Raw genomic sequence first — 14,497 nt, 5'->3', positions numbered from 1 at the left:
GGATACCAGATCAGGGACAGTAAACCAAGTAATTATAAAAGCCTGGATAGAGACTGTGGCAGTGAAGGTGGAGAGGATTGGATACAGCGAGAGATATTAAAGAGACAGGGCTGATGAAATGGATTATGAACTGAACTGTAACCTCATCGGCTGTCTTTTTGGTACCTTAATATCTCATTATATCCAATACATTGCTGAAGAAACTGTAAAAATAACATATTCTCTTCATAGGCCAGTACTCCACAAGGAGGACATAGTCAGTTATAGCATGAGGATGGTGAAGCCCAGTGGCAAAAAGCCAGGTGAGTTCTAGTCCAGCATCTTTTAGGCTCTCCTGGAGATGGAGATGAATTCATGCCTGAAGGCTGAGCTGAGGGAGCTGAATAGAACAGCGGCCAAGGAAATTGAAGTTGATGGAGGTCAGAAAGTTATTATGGCTTTGTTCTCATTCCTCAACTGAAATATTTCCAGAAAACCAAGTCTGGTAAGTAAGTACTTGGATTGGAGAAGAAGTTCAGTGGGAAGCACATTGTCTTTAATTCTCAGAGGAGAATTCTGCCTAAGCCAACTGAAAAACCTACACAAAAAATATAAGCAAAAGTGTCTCAGAAACCACACTCTGGCAGCTGTGCACATGTGACTGGGGAGTGCTTGGTCTCCCTAAGAGAAACTGTGGGGAAGAGAATCTCAGTGAATCTGCATGCCACCCAGCTCATAAAGGCTTATTTGAATAAAGCAGCACAGAACATGTGGAACATGAAGTTGCAACTTTTTTCTGGTGTAAGAAGCTTGTTGTCACAGTTGTTAATTTTCAATTCCTAGAGTTCCAGTTGTAAACAAAAAATGACTAAACAAAATACCATTCACCCCAAAAAATTTTAAAATAAAGTACATTTCATAGTCTAATTTCAAAGACATTCTAGAAATAAAAGAAACTTTTTTCAGGATAATGGATACAGCCCCAACAAGCTAAAAGCATGGCTGACCTATAAAGGCTCTTTTCCAGAACATACTAGAGTTCTGGTCACCTGAAACTACTTATTACCTGAGACAGAAACTTGCTAATATTTTGATTAGAGTTTACATTATTTTACTTTATTGTTTTTATACTGTCAGGAAAATGTCAGTAGAGAGATCTTATTAACACCTCCTTAATACCATGTGCATTCAGCACAGATCAGAAGCCAACTTTGGAAATGAGGACAAAGCCCTAAAGTAAGGTGACTTTAAACCTATCCTAAAGCAAATTAAAGCCAATCCTGCAATATCAGTGAGGAGGAAACAATTGGAAGATCGACTTTACAAGTACAAGGTGTTTGAGAAACACCCTGGACTTTCCAGAGTGTCTAACAAAACGTAAGTTCACACCTACACAAATCCAATGAGATTAATTAGCAATTTAACTGCCTGGTAAAAGAAAAAAAGTAATCCAGAGATTCTACAATTTTTTTTTTAATAATGAGCCACATGAAGAAATACTAGACATACAAACACTAAAACATTGTGATACATAGTAAAGTGAAAACCAATCAGTAGAAACTGACCCTAAAGTGCCCAAGATGGTGAAGTCAGCAGACAAAAATTAAACAGAGATATTATAAATATGTTCAAAGAACTAAAGGAAAACCATTACAATGGATTGAACATATATCGAATCTGAACTGAAAAATGAAAGTTATAAAAACTAGCAAGGCGAATTCTACTCTGTCCATGAATAATTAAACGTGATAGGAATATCACTTCCTCCAGAAGTAGAAAACTCAACCAAATATAATGAACAACTGATTTCAGACATTATGCAAGAGACAGAAATTAACTGTCATCCCTGAGAGAAGGGAATCAAAGCAAGTTATGCAATTGCCCGAGACCACTACACAGAGGAATCTGTCACACCACGGAGAGGGGGAACCCTATCGAGGCCTGCTATTTTTTATTATATACTGAAATGAGGATTCAGGGAGACAAAAACAACTAGAATTTGTAGGGTAGCGTAGAGGGGGAAAGGAAGCAGCAGAGTGAGACCACTTCAGAGACCTGCAGAATGGTCCCTTCAAATATCTGGCTGAATACTAATCTATACATGAATGAGAGAAACTATCTAAGCCCAGGAGAGAAAAATCACAGAAAGCAGTAGGTCCAACAATTTCTACAGCTCACAAGGGGCTAGAGACAGTGTGTGACACCACCAGCCAGAGTGTAAAGACTCTGTGATATATTGGATAGAGCCCACCGATGGGTATCGACTTATTGGTGGGACTTCACTGATCTAGGCCTATGCTAAATAATCTAAAAAAACAAGCCTTGAAAGTCTAAAATTCACATGAAACCAGGAGAATGAGAGAGAGAGAGAGAGAGAGAGAGAGAGAGAGAGAGAGAGAGAGAGAGACTCTATGTCCCAAAATGATCAGGGACCACACCTGGGTCAGGCAGTGGCAGGCTTCGGCCAGTGTGACCGTGAGAGGCTTCTGAAGTTTTGGAGAGGTGGTGTGCCTGGAGAACCAGGGAGTGACTTGGTACACTGTCGGGGGTGCACAGAGAGACTTTTTAAAGGGGGAGCTGAACCATGATGTGCATGGACTGGGTGCTCAGCTGCCCTACCAGCAAAGGGACAAAACTGAAAACACAGTTTGTTCCCACTGAGTACAGCCAGGTAGGGAGATCAGAAAGTTGCACAGCAAAGGGATTTCTGGGCCCCAACCCAGCACAGCTAGTAAGCTGGGGCCTGTGCAAAATGGAGAGTTCGGGACTGTGTCTACTGCTAGGGCTGTGGGCTGGGAATTAAATGGGTGAGAGTTGAGTGCCTGGCTGTCTAAGTCTTTGACAGATTATTGACAGCCAGGCAGAACTCCCTTCCCCTACACAGTTCAGACCTGTGGGAAGGGAAGGACATACCTGAGCCCCCACCTTTTGTGGAACTGCAACCACCACATCCAACAGGGAAGCTCTGCAGAACAGTCAGGACAGGCTCAAGAAACCCCTGCAGGGTGTATAACCACAGAAGGAAGAGAGGAAGAGAAACTTCAAAAGTGAACTTCTCTCAGGCAGACAAAAATACACTGGTTCATAGGGCCCTATTCCACTGAGGCCAGCAAGGCCAGGAGATCAGAGATTGATGCAGCAAAGGGGAATCAGGGACCCGCCCAGCCTCGGCTCACACACACAGCTGAGCAGCACCAAGCAGCACTAAGCAGTAGAGAGCTGACCTTCTTATACAGATTGGCTCCCTTGAAACAAACAGGTAGTTTATTAGAAACTATACATTACTGGAAATAAGTTGGAATAGACCAAGACAGGTAGCACAGGTGCAGGAGAACACACCCACAATTTTTCCAGAAGACTGAACACTATCTCCCCACAAAATATTCCAAGTGGGGAGACCCAGAGGTCCCACCCTCATGATCAAAATAGAAACCCCACCTTGGTGCAGGTGAAGATGGTACATGCTGTGCTGCCAGAAGTTGGATGACCCAACTCGGGACCTTGAGCTGATAAAAAGCCAGAGGAGGATCCAGAAGAAGACAGAAAGCAAACAAACTGCTGAGATGGACTCCATCTTGTTGTTCTTCGGTATTTACATTATTTTTTCTCTCACGTAGTCTTTAAACATTTTTTCTTTCTCTTCAATTGTATTTCAACTAATTCACTTTGTTTTTTATTTTTTACTCTTTTTATTTACATTTTTATTATTTTATTTTGTTTTTATTTCAGGTTTCACATTGTTCCTTTCACTTGTCTTACTCTATTTTGCCTTCTTCCTTCCCTTTTTTATTTTCCTTTAAAATTTTATTTCTATGCCTTGTTCCTGTTCCATACTTTTACTATTTCTAGTTCCTCTATCCTCTCAAAGTCATTTTTCTTTTCTTTAGTCAGTTTACATTCTTTTTTCCTTTCTTATATTTTCTTTCCACCTTTATTAATCATTGCTTGTTTGGCATGGATATTGCAGTTATTGCTTTTTTTTCTTCAGTTTTATTCCTATTTGTTTACAATTTTTAAAACTTCAAATCTCATAGATTACTCTCCCCTGTCTTACTCTATTTTGCCTTCCTCTTGCTCTTGCCTATTTGTTTCAAATTGTATTTTTTCCCTTTCTTAGCCTGGATTCTATTTCTTACTTTTATTATTTCTCTTTCCTCTATTCTCTCAAAATCACTTTCCTTTACTGCAGACAACACATGTTCTCTTTTCTCTTTCTTATAATATTCTTATTCTCTTTCCACCTTTATTAAGCTTTGCTCTTTTGTCATTGTTATTGACCCTGTTGTGGTTTTTCAATTTTGTTCATATTTGTTCACTACTTTAAATTTTATTTCAAACCTCAGATTATACTCTTCCCCTTTTTACTCCATTTTGCCATCTCCCTTGCCATTTTTACTTGTTTTAAATTTTATTTTCTCCCAGTCTTTGCCTTATTTCTATTTCCCATTCTTATTATTTCTTTTCCCTCTTCCCTCTCAAAATAACTTTTTCTTTCCTTTAGTCATCTCATATTCTTTTTCCTATCTTATGATATTCTTAATCTATTTCTGCCTTTATTAATCTTAGCTCATTTTCTGTTCATATTGCTGATGTGGTAGGGGGTAGTTTTACTGGTGTAAGTTTGGTTTTTTGAGTGGTTTTGTTTTGTTCTGCCAGCACCTGTACGACAACATACAAGACATGGTGGGGGTTATGAGTCTCAGTCAGACAGCTGGAGGGGAGATCTCACCAACAAAAGAGCCATCAATAATCAAACCCCAGGTACAACAAGAGAGCCCACATAAATTGAATAAAGGACATGCCTAGAGCACTCAACTCAGGAGATCAAAAAGACTGCACCACTGAGTCCCACAGAACTCCTACCACAAAGGCAGGGAATCAAAGCAGAGCAATCCAAGTTGCAGAATAAAACAAAAACAGCCACCTAAGATGGGAGACAAGGAAACAATCTCCAATCAAAAAGAAAGGTGGAATCCCCAGAAAAAGGGCTAAATTAAATTAGATTGAGGCAAGCAATCTATCAGACATAGAGTTCCACATAATGGTTATAAAGATGTTCAAGAAATGCAGTGAGAACTACAGGAAACTTTATGGGAGCTATAAGGAACTTGGTGGGATGTTATAAAAAAGGATATAGAAACTAAGAATAAAAGCCAGGAGAAAATTAAGAATTCAATATCTGCAATGAAGAACACATGAGAAGGAATTAAAAACAGGCTAGAAGAAGCAGAGGACCAAACCAATGAGCTGGAAGATAAGGTAGAAAAAAAAACCACCCAGTCAGAGCAACAATCCAAAAACACTCAAAAAGAATGAGGATGGTTTAAGGCAGGCTCAAGACAACATGAAATGTAATAATATATGCATCATAGGAATACAGGGAGGAGAAGAAAAGGAGCAAGGAATAGAAAACCTGTTTGAAAAAATAATGACAGAAAACTTCCCTAACTTGGTGAGGGAAAAAGTTGTGCAAGTTCAGGAAGCACAAAGGGTCCCAATCAAGATGAACCCAAAGAGGTCCATGCCAAGACACATCATAATTAAAATGGCAAAATTCAAAGACAAAGAGAAGATCTTAAAGGCATCAAAAGAGAAATAGTTAGTAACATACAAGGGAGCTCCAATAAGGCCATCAGCTGATTTCTCAACAGAAACACTACAAGCCAGAAGGAACTGGCACAAAATATTTCAAGTAGAGAAAAGCAAGGACTTGCAACCAAGATGACTCTACCCAGCAAGTCTCTCATGTAAAATAGAAGGCAAAATAAAGAGCTACCCAAACAAAAGGAGGCTGAAAGAGTATATCTCCACCAAGCAAACACTGCAAGAGATGCTAAAGGGACTGCTTTGAGAAAGAGAGAGCGAGAGGAACACAGGTGCAAAGGTAATAAATGACAATGAATTAAGTACCTATCGATAATAACCTTAAATATAAATGGATTAAATGTTCCAATCAAAAAGCATAGGGTAGCTGAGTGGATGAGAAAATATGATCCACATATAAGCTGTCTACAAGAGACCTACCTCAGGACAAATATCTACACAGGCTGAGAGTTAAGGTATGGGAAAAATATTCCAAGCAAATGGATATGAAATAGAAGCTGGGGTATCAATACCTATATCAGACAAAATAAACTTCAGAAGAGAGGCCATAACAAGAGATAAAGAATGTCACTGCATAATACTTAAGGGAGCGGTACAAGGAGAGGATATAACACATGTAAACATATATGCGCCCACCTCAGGAACATCTAAATACATAGGAAAATCTTGCAGCACTTTAAGTAGGAGATAGACAGCAATACAGTTAGGGTAGGGGGTTTTAACATCCTACTGTCAACAATGAATAGATCTTCCAAACAAAGACTCAACAAGGATAGTGGAGCATAGAACAACACTCTAACTCAAATGGACTTAATAGATATTTATAGAACAGTTTACCCCAAAGAAGCAAAGTATACATTGTTTTAAAATGCACATGTATGATTTCCAAAGATAGACCACATGGTAGGACACAAAGTCTTAACTAAACCAAGAAAACTGAAATAATGTCAAGTATCTTCTCAGATCACAATGGCTTGAAACTATAAATCAATCTCAAGGAAAAAAACTAAAAAAACATTCAAATACATGGAGGCAGAATAACATGTTATTAAACAATGAACTGGTTAACAATGAGATCAAGAAAGAAGTTAGAAAGTATCTGGAAACAATTGAAAATGAATACACAACAATCCAAAACCTATGGGACACAGCAAAGGCAGTCCTGAGAGGGAAGTTCATAGCAATACAGGCCTACTTAAAGAAGATAGAAACATTTCAAATAACCTAACGCTACATCAAAAAGAACTAGAGGAAAAACAACAAAGCCCAGAGTGAGTAGAAGGAAGGAAATAATCAAAATAAGACCAGAATTAAATGACATAGAGACTCAAAAACAATCCAATCAATCAATAAACCTAGGAGTTGGTTCTTTGAGAAGATAAATTTTACAAGGAAGGGGAAGGGATTAGTCAAAGAACATGTATGAATGACTCATGGACAACGGAGTTGGCATTGACTATGGACAAGAGGAGGGGTGGGCTGTGTGGAGAGGTGCAAAAGGGAAAAAAAGGGAAACTGTAATAGAATAAACAATAAAAATAAATTCTATAAATATTAAAAAGAAAAAATATCCCGTTATTCTTATTTATTAATTTACTAACTATTTGTCGAACACCTACAACATCCTAGGCACTATTGTTGATGCTTGGGATTTATCAGTGAGAAAGACAGATAAGATTTCTACCTGCATGGTGTTTATATTTAAGCAAGGAGAGGAAGAGATGGAGAATAAACATAAGTTGGTAAGCTATCTAATATGTTAGAACTCAATAAGTACCTTAGGGGCAGGGGAAGAAAATGTAAACCAGAGTGAGATCCAGACTGCCAGACTTGTGAGTGTGAGACCCTCATACCCAAACACTCAAGTGTACATATTTTCCCATCACACTAACATGTTAGCGAAACAATTTATAGTGCAAAAGACATCCTATGTTATGAATGCAAGATTTATAGCACTCTCTGGCCCAAGGTTTACTACAGAATAAGCACTCCTTTGAATTGCCAATTTCTCTGGAACCCCTTTGAATTAATTTCCATTGACTTCTTCATAACCTAAATAGTCATGAGAACAGTTCACTTCAAACTAATAAGAGGCCATTTTTTACTTTTATTTTCCTGTGAACATTTTTTTCAGGTAAAACAGTTGAGTTGAAATTTTACCACCATTTATTTCTCTGTTCAAGAAACCAGAAAATTATAAGATATTATCCAGTGCAAGTTTATAAGGGAAAGATTAACCTTGTACTGGAAATATAATTATAATTTATAATCATGATTTATGAGTATAAATCTTTCTGCTTTCTGATTATGATTTATCTTACAATACATTAATTAATTATGGCAAATTTAGAATGGTCAATAGATCAAGTTTAACACCTTAATTTGTAACAGCAGTCAGTAATATTCTATAGCAAAACTGAGTAGCCTTTAAAGTGGCTCACACATAGCTATCCCTGCTTCAAGGTTAGTACTTATTCCCTGACCCAAAACAGCCAAGAGCAGGTGTGTATGAAGGCTCCCAGGATATGGTGTCCATTCTAAGTCAGCTTCAGTAGCTTCAGTTACCAGAGAAGAGGCCCATTCTCTCTGAGAAGAGGCTGTTGTGACTGAAAGTGAGAATTCAGTGGAATGTTCACACAGTAAACTTCAGGCCAGAGGGCACCTGACTCCCAACATCATGTGTCTGCAGAGGAAAAACGAATTGGGGCCCCAGAGTTTCTTTCTCTTCTCCACACCTCAGAGCAGCCACATGGCTCCAAGTTTTCAGCACCAGTGACTTAAGAGAAAAAAAATAATAAATAAAAAAAAGAGTTTTCACAACACATGAAAAGACTACAGTCTAATAAAATTTCTATTACGGTTCTTGAAATTTAATAATGGAAACACTGGGGAGAACAAAAAACATTAGAATAAATACAGAGGACATTAAAAAAGCTAAAAGCTGGGCATCTCCACAAATAACCAGCTGAAAATGTGCCCTCCTTCCCCTTTGTTGCACTTACAGCTCATCCCACTCCCTCCAGGTCTTCATGCTTGTTTACTTCGTTTTAATTTGGCCCTCCTTTACATCTGGAACCAGTGATAGTGAAACCTGACTGCAATGAGAGTGAACAGGCCATCAGGAAAGCAGAAGACACTGAAGTGTAATGGGACAGAACAGTTTGTGTTGCTAGCAAACTTAGGGTGTGCCTTTGAGAGTTGTTAACAAAATGACATCATTCTTAAGATCTTGGTCACAGGACACTCCCATGTTCATCACTCTCCTGTCACTTTTAACTTCACAGTAAGTGAATGTGAGGTTAACTTGTCAACCCAAGTTAAAAATCTAAGTGCTTTTTGTCAAAATCGTGAATTTTAATTATCTTCATGTTCATTTCAAGAATTCCTTTAAAAATGCATGATGCAAATGCTGGCAAGGATGTGGAGAAAGGGGAACCTATTTGCACTGCTGGTGGGAACGCAAATTGGTGTAGTCACTGTGGAAAGTAGTATGGAGTTACCTTAAAAAAAGTAAACATGGAACTCTCTTTTGACCCAGTAATTCCACTTCTGGGAATTTATCTGAAGAAACCTGAAGCACTAATCTGAAAGAATATAAGCACCCCTGTGTTCACTGCAGTATTATTTATAATAGCCAACATTTGGAAGCAGCCTAAGTGTCCATCAGTAGATAAGTGGATAAAACTATGGCACATTTACACAGAATATTACTTGAATACTACAGAATACTATTTACCCTTTGTGATGGACCTGGAGAACATTGTGCTAAGTGAAATAAGCCAGTCAGAGAAAGACAAATGCCATATGACTTCACTCATATGTGGAATTTAATGAACAAACTGAACTAACAAGCAAAATGAGACAGACTCTGAGGTGGGGGTTGTGGGGTAGAGGGATTGAGCAAAAAAAAAAGAAAAAAGGACTCATGGACAAGAACAACAGTGTGGGGGGGGATGGGTGGAGGTGGAAGAATGTATAAGGGGAACAAATGATAATGGGCAAAATACAATACATATTTTATATATAAATATAAAATTAAACATTGTACATGTAAATATAAAATTTTATATACGTAAACATAAAATCATATATATGTGTATATGTGTGTGTGTGTATATATATATATATATATATATATATATAAAATATACATATGATGTACTCTTGGCTGATTGCAAAGGCATTCATTGTCTTGTCCACAAAGTACAAAAAGTTTAAGATCTATCTAATCCTCTACATTCTGTGTCAAGTTAAACAAGATTTCCAGATGTACAGATTTAGTTCTCTAGAATTAATTGTACAGGGCAGGAAACTTAGGATGGAAACATAACTAGAAGTTGGTCGGATGGAAGAAGATAAGAGAAATGTGGTACTCTCCTTTTCCACCTCCCCAAGCTAGAGAAGGCTACTATGAGAGAGGCACAGATTTAGCTCAAATGCAGGCTTCTTGTAGCTTTGGGTGTCACTACATATGGAATTAATAGAACTTCTCTCATTGTTTTCATGGAAGTTTGTACTTCTACAGTGTACTTCTCTTTTACCTCATAGTTAGTTTTTCTTGTTTCTTCTGCTAAACTGTAATCAGCTTAAACTGAAGGATAATGTTAAATTATCTCTGTAACTCTTGCCATCAACACAGTGCTTTGCATAGGAAGGCAGCAAATATTTTGAATAAAAATAGTTGTCTATATGACCCTGACCCAACTGGACCTCGAAATGCTCATACTGCTTTAAAAAAAGTCTGCTAATTTTCTGCAGAATAGATAAAAATGCCAGTTGTTTTATTATTAAAAATATATATTTAACACCTTGCCTTGGTATCATCATAAGACACCAGCACTTGAATGTTATAAAACTCCATGAAATGTATAAACTCCCTTTAGCCTAAGTATGTGGTCTGTGTAGGTCACTTAAAATTGTACTGATTACCAGTAGTGTCCTAAAGGTATTCTTCTCAAATGTGCACACACACAAATTCTAATTTTAAAAGAGTTACACGTAAAGAGACATAAGCAAGTTTTATATGTAATCAGTCACTTAACTGAAGGCAAAATTAAAGTATGACTACTAGAAATTAAACTATATATGCTTTTAAATTATATGTGTATGTAAACAGAATCCCAGTCCCTGGAATGAACTGCTTTAAGTGTATAAAGGCATATACTCTCTTACGTTGAACAGGTCTTTCCACTTTACTCAATATCAAGAGAATGTTTAAATGACAATCCAAAGTTTCTAGCTTTTAAGGAGTACTGAGAAACTAAATTAAAAAAAATAATTTATTAAAAAAAATTTTGCTAGGAGGTTTTCTATTTCCGTTATCCTCTTGCCAATTTCTGGCCCTGTCTTTCCATTAATCAATGAGGAATTGAAATGGTTTTGGTAAATGTAATCTACCAGGAACAGTGAGTTTATGAGTTAGTTCAACAGAATTTTAATTTTTTTCTGTCAGGGAGACAGGAAATGTGGGGAAGCAGTGTGGTAATCATTGCTTTCAGAAACCTGTAACAAGTTGGTACTTGTCATGGCTCTTATAAAGCGGAGAATGGGCAGACATTTTAATACATAGCTGGCACAAAGATAGAAGTTTTTAAAAAATCACAAAAATCAAAACTACCAGGCAGGCAGGTCTTTAGGAGAAGCAGCATAAAGAAGAGGGCCTATTCAGGATCACTGTCAGATAGAGTCTTAATTAATATTTAAGGTTACAGTTGGCCACAGTGAACATCTCTGGACATTGAAGTATCAAACTGATAAGGAAAGTGCTCAAAAGGCTGTAGGGACTGACAGAAATATTCCAGGGAAGGTCAAGTTAAAGTGTATAGTAATATATTTAGAGAAAAGGGACTCCAACTAGAGAGCCCATTATCAATCATAACCCAAGACAGGGGGCTTATTTCTATGGTTTCTGACACACAAACCCAACACAGAACAGTGGCCATGAAAGTCACGGATGAGACACACGTGGAAGGAAAAGAACAAGAACTGTCACGCGGCACCTGGCTTGTGCCTTATATAATGCTTTCAGAAAGAACTGTTGCATAAGTAGTCACTCATAGAATTATAGGCTTTTCCCCTAAAGTGTAACTGTTGAAAAAACTTTGAACTACAAAAGTTTTAGCTATGCATATATATGGTGGTAGCCTCATAACATGTTAAGGGAATCCATGTATTTTGGCTCTTCTACTTCTTCCTGAGACCAAGCCCTCCCGCCATAGGCCTTCAGTGTCTCTGCCAGAGTCGAAGCCCCGACCTAGATGGAAATGATTTGTTTTGTTAATCCAAATCCCTGGAAGCACATAAAGGGATGTGTAAAGGTTGTGCCTCTTCTTTGGTTGTCTGTAAAAGTTTAAAAATATAAATGCTGATGTTTGAGATGAAAGACCTTGATTTCTCTCTATATACATTTTGTATATTTTAAAAATGTAATAAGAAAACAATTTCCCCTTAGAGTCACCTTTCCTCTATCCCATAAAGTGGAGAGGTGGCTCGCCTGTTTGAGAACCTAGTGTACGTCCCTGCTGTTTCATGGTTATTTAATTATCGAGTGATTCATCAAGTTCTCATTTAGTCAGAGAATTACAAAAATGAAATCAACACTGAGAATAAGTTATACCAAGGACAGGACTTAGAAAGTTATATTGTTGTTTTACCTGCTGGGCCCCAAGCCTAGCCTTCTGGATTCTGGTCAGGAACCATTCACCAGTGAGAATGATGAATTTTCAAGATGTGGTGATGGAACATTGGAATGCACTCAGTTTACCTCTGCCTGCTGGCATTCTCCTGTGTCTGCTTGTTTTTTTTTTTAATGACAGAGAAGGTTATTTTAAAGTCAGGAGACAGTTTTAGAAATGCTATGGCCATGAAAATGCATGAACTCATTCTCAGATTCCTCTATGAAACAGACAACAGTAATCATCTTGATTGGGTCCTGGCTGAGGCACAAATTTAAGTAACTCTCCTAAAGTGATGCATTCGACAGTTCCAGAGCCAAGCAGGAAACCCAAGAATCTGACTCTGCAACTGCTACCAAGCAGAAACCCCTGCCTCTGTGAACGTTGGTGGCAGGTGGGGATAACAGGAAAAGAATCATGGAAGCACAAGGCTAAGAAGCTAGCCTCACTGCTAGGATTATATCCTAAGAGCCTTGAAACACCAATCCAAAAGAACCTATACACCCCAATATTCATAGCAGCACAATTTACAATAGCCAAGAGTTGGAAGCAACCTAGGTGCCCAGCAGTAAATGAATGGATCCAAAAACTATGGTACATTTATACAATGGCATTCTATGCAGCAGAAAAAAAGAAGGAGCTCCTTCCCTTTGTGACAGTGTGGATGGAATTGGAAAGCATTATGCTGAGTGAAATGAGCCAGGCGTTGAAAGACAAATACCATATGATCTCACCTTTAACAGGAACCTAAACAACAAAACAAACAAGCAAGCAAAATATAACCAAAGACACTGAAATAGAGAACAGGCTGACAGTGACCAGAGGGGAGGGAATTTCAGGGGAAAAGGGGAAGAATTTACAGGAATAAGTGTAAAGGACACATGGACAAAAACTAAGGGGGGTGGAAATGGGAGGGAGGTGGGGAGCACTGGGGGAATGGGCTGGGATGGGAGTAAAAGACAGAAAACTGGACTTGAACAATAATTAAAAAAAAAAAAGCTAGCCTGAGACTGGCAGTGGAAACTTGTGATTTAAGGGAGCTCCTTGGTTTTAGTCCAAAACTGTACCCATATGCCTTGCCTGACTTACCTACTCATTCCTGAAACACTAAAGAAACATGGAAATGAATAAAGTTATGAGAGTGAAGACATTTGTAGGTGGCCATTCAAGAACTAGAGACTGAAAATTTTCCAGAAGTCTGAAAGTACAGCAAGTTTTTGAAATGTCATTTTGTTCAACACTGTTTTGTTATGTTATGCTATAGGAATTTATTTACTTCAGTTAGCCTACAATATAACTAGTTTCATGAGGTGTCATTTCACTTAAACTCATGGAACCCATTGACGACATTAGGGGAGGACTTACTGTACATGGAAATCTGTTCATAAAAGAGAAAGTCCAGGAGGGCACCAAAAGCCCAGGAGGGAACCCTGACTTTTACCAGAGTCAGATGCTGCTGAGAGCCAAACTCCCCAGGAGAATCCCACAACTAGGTAAGCTCAGTGTGTGCGGGGACAGAGGATAGGTGTGAAGGTGCAAAATAAAATATGAGTCTCTCTATGGAGAAACACAAATACCATATGGCCTTACTTATATGTGGAATCTAAATAACAAAATAAATGAACCAAAAAACCAAAAACAGACTCATGGCTACAGAGAACAAACTGATGGTGATCAGATTGGAGGGGAGTTGGGGGCTGGTGAAAAAGGTGAAGGGATTAAGAACAAATTGCTAGTTACAGAATAATCACACACATATAAAATACAGCACAGGGAATATTGTAATAACTATGTATGGTGCCAGGTGGGCACTAGACTTATCAGGGGATTATTCTGTAAGTTATATAAATGGCTAACCACTATGCTGTGAGCTTGAAATGAATATAAAATAATACCAAATATCAATTATAATTTAAAAATTAAAAAAAACATGAGTCTCTCTATAAACACACAAGAAAACACACCTCTCTGCCCCCTCCCCCAACATACAGTGCTTACCTCTCTTCCCATCATAAAATATATCTAACCTCTTCTAAAAAAAAACTGTAAAGAGCTGTTTAGAGCAAGCCACAGTACTTGTGTTGGTGTGGATATCCCAGAAGAAGTCCTCATCCCAGCATTGGAGGAAGTCCTGATTCACAAAGCAGTGCTCTGCTTCTGACCACAAAACTTGTCAGTCAGCTACAGCCACGGGGAGCTACAGGCTGGGGAGCTACAGCCATTTTGGAAGATAGTTTGGT

At 38.2% G+C, this 14,497-nt stretch overlaps 1 pseudogene; it reads left to right on the top strand.

Annotated features, from left to right (window-relative positions):
- The first annotated feature begins 118 nt into the window (after positions 1-118).
- LOC119044015 (40S ribosomal protein S7-like) lies at positions 119-836 on the top strand (annotated as a pseudogene).
- Positions 837-14,497: the final 13,661 nt, after the last annotated feature.

The sequence above is a fragment of the Artibeus jamaicensis genome, unplaced genomic scaffold (assembly GCF_021234435.1).
Source record: "Artibeus jamaicensis isolate MK-2021 breed Jamaican fruit bat unplaced genomic scaffold, CSHL_Jam_final contig_402, whole genome shotgun sequence".
Classification (NCBI taxonomy): Eukaryota; Metazoa; Chordata; class Mammalia; order Chiroptera; family Phyllostomidae; genus Artibeus; species Artibeus jamaicensis.
Note: the sequence above shows the minus strand (reverse complement) of the source record. Positions and strands in the feature narration are given on the sequence as shown.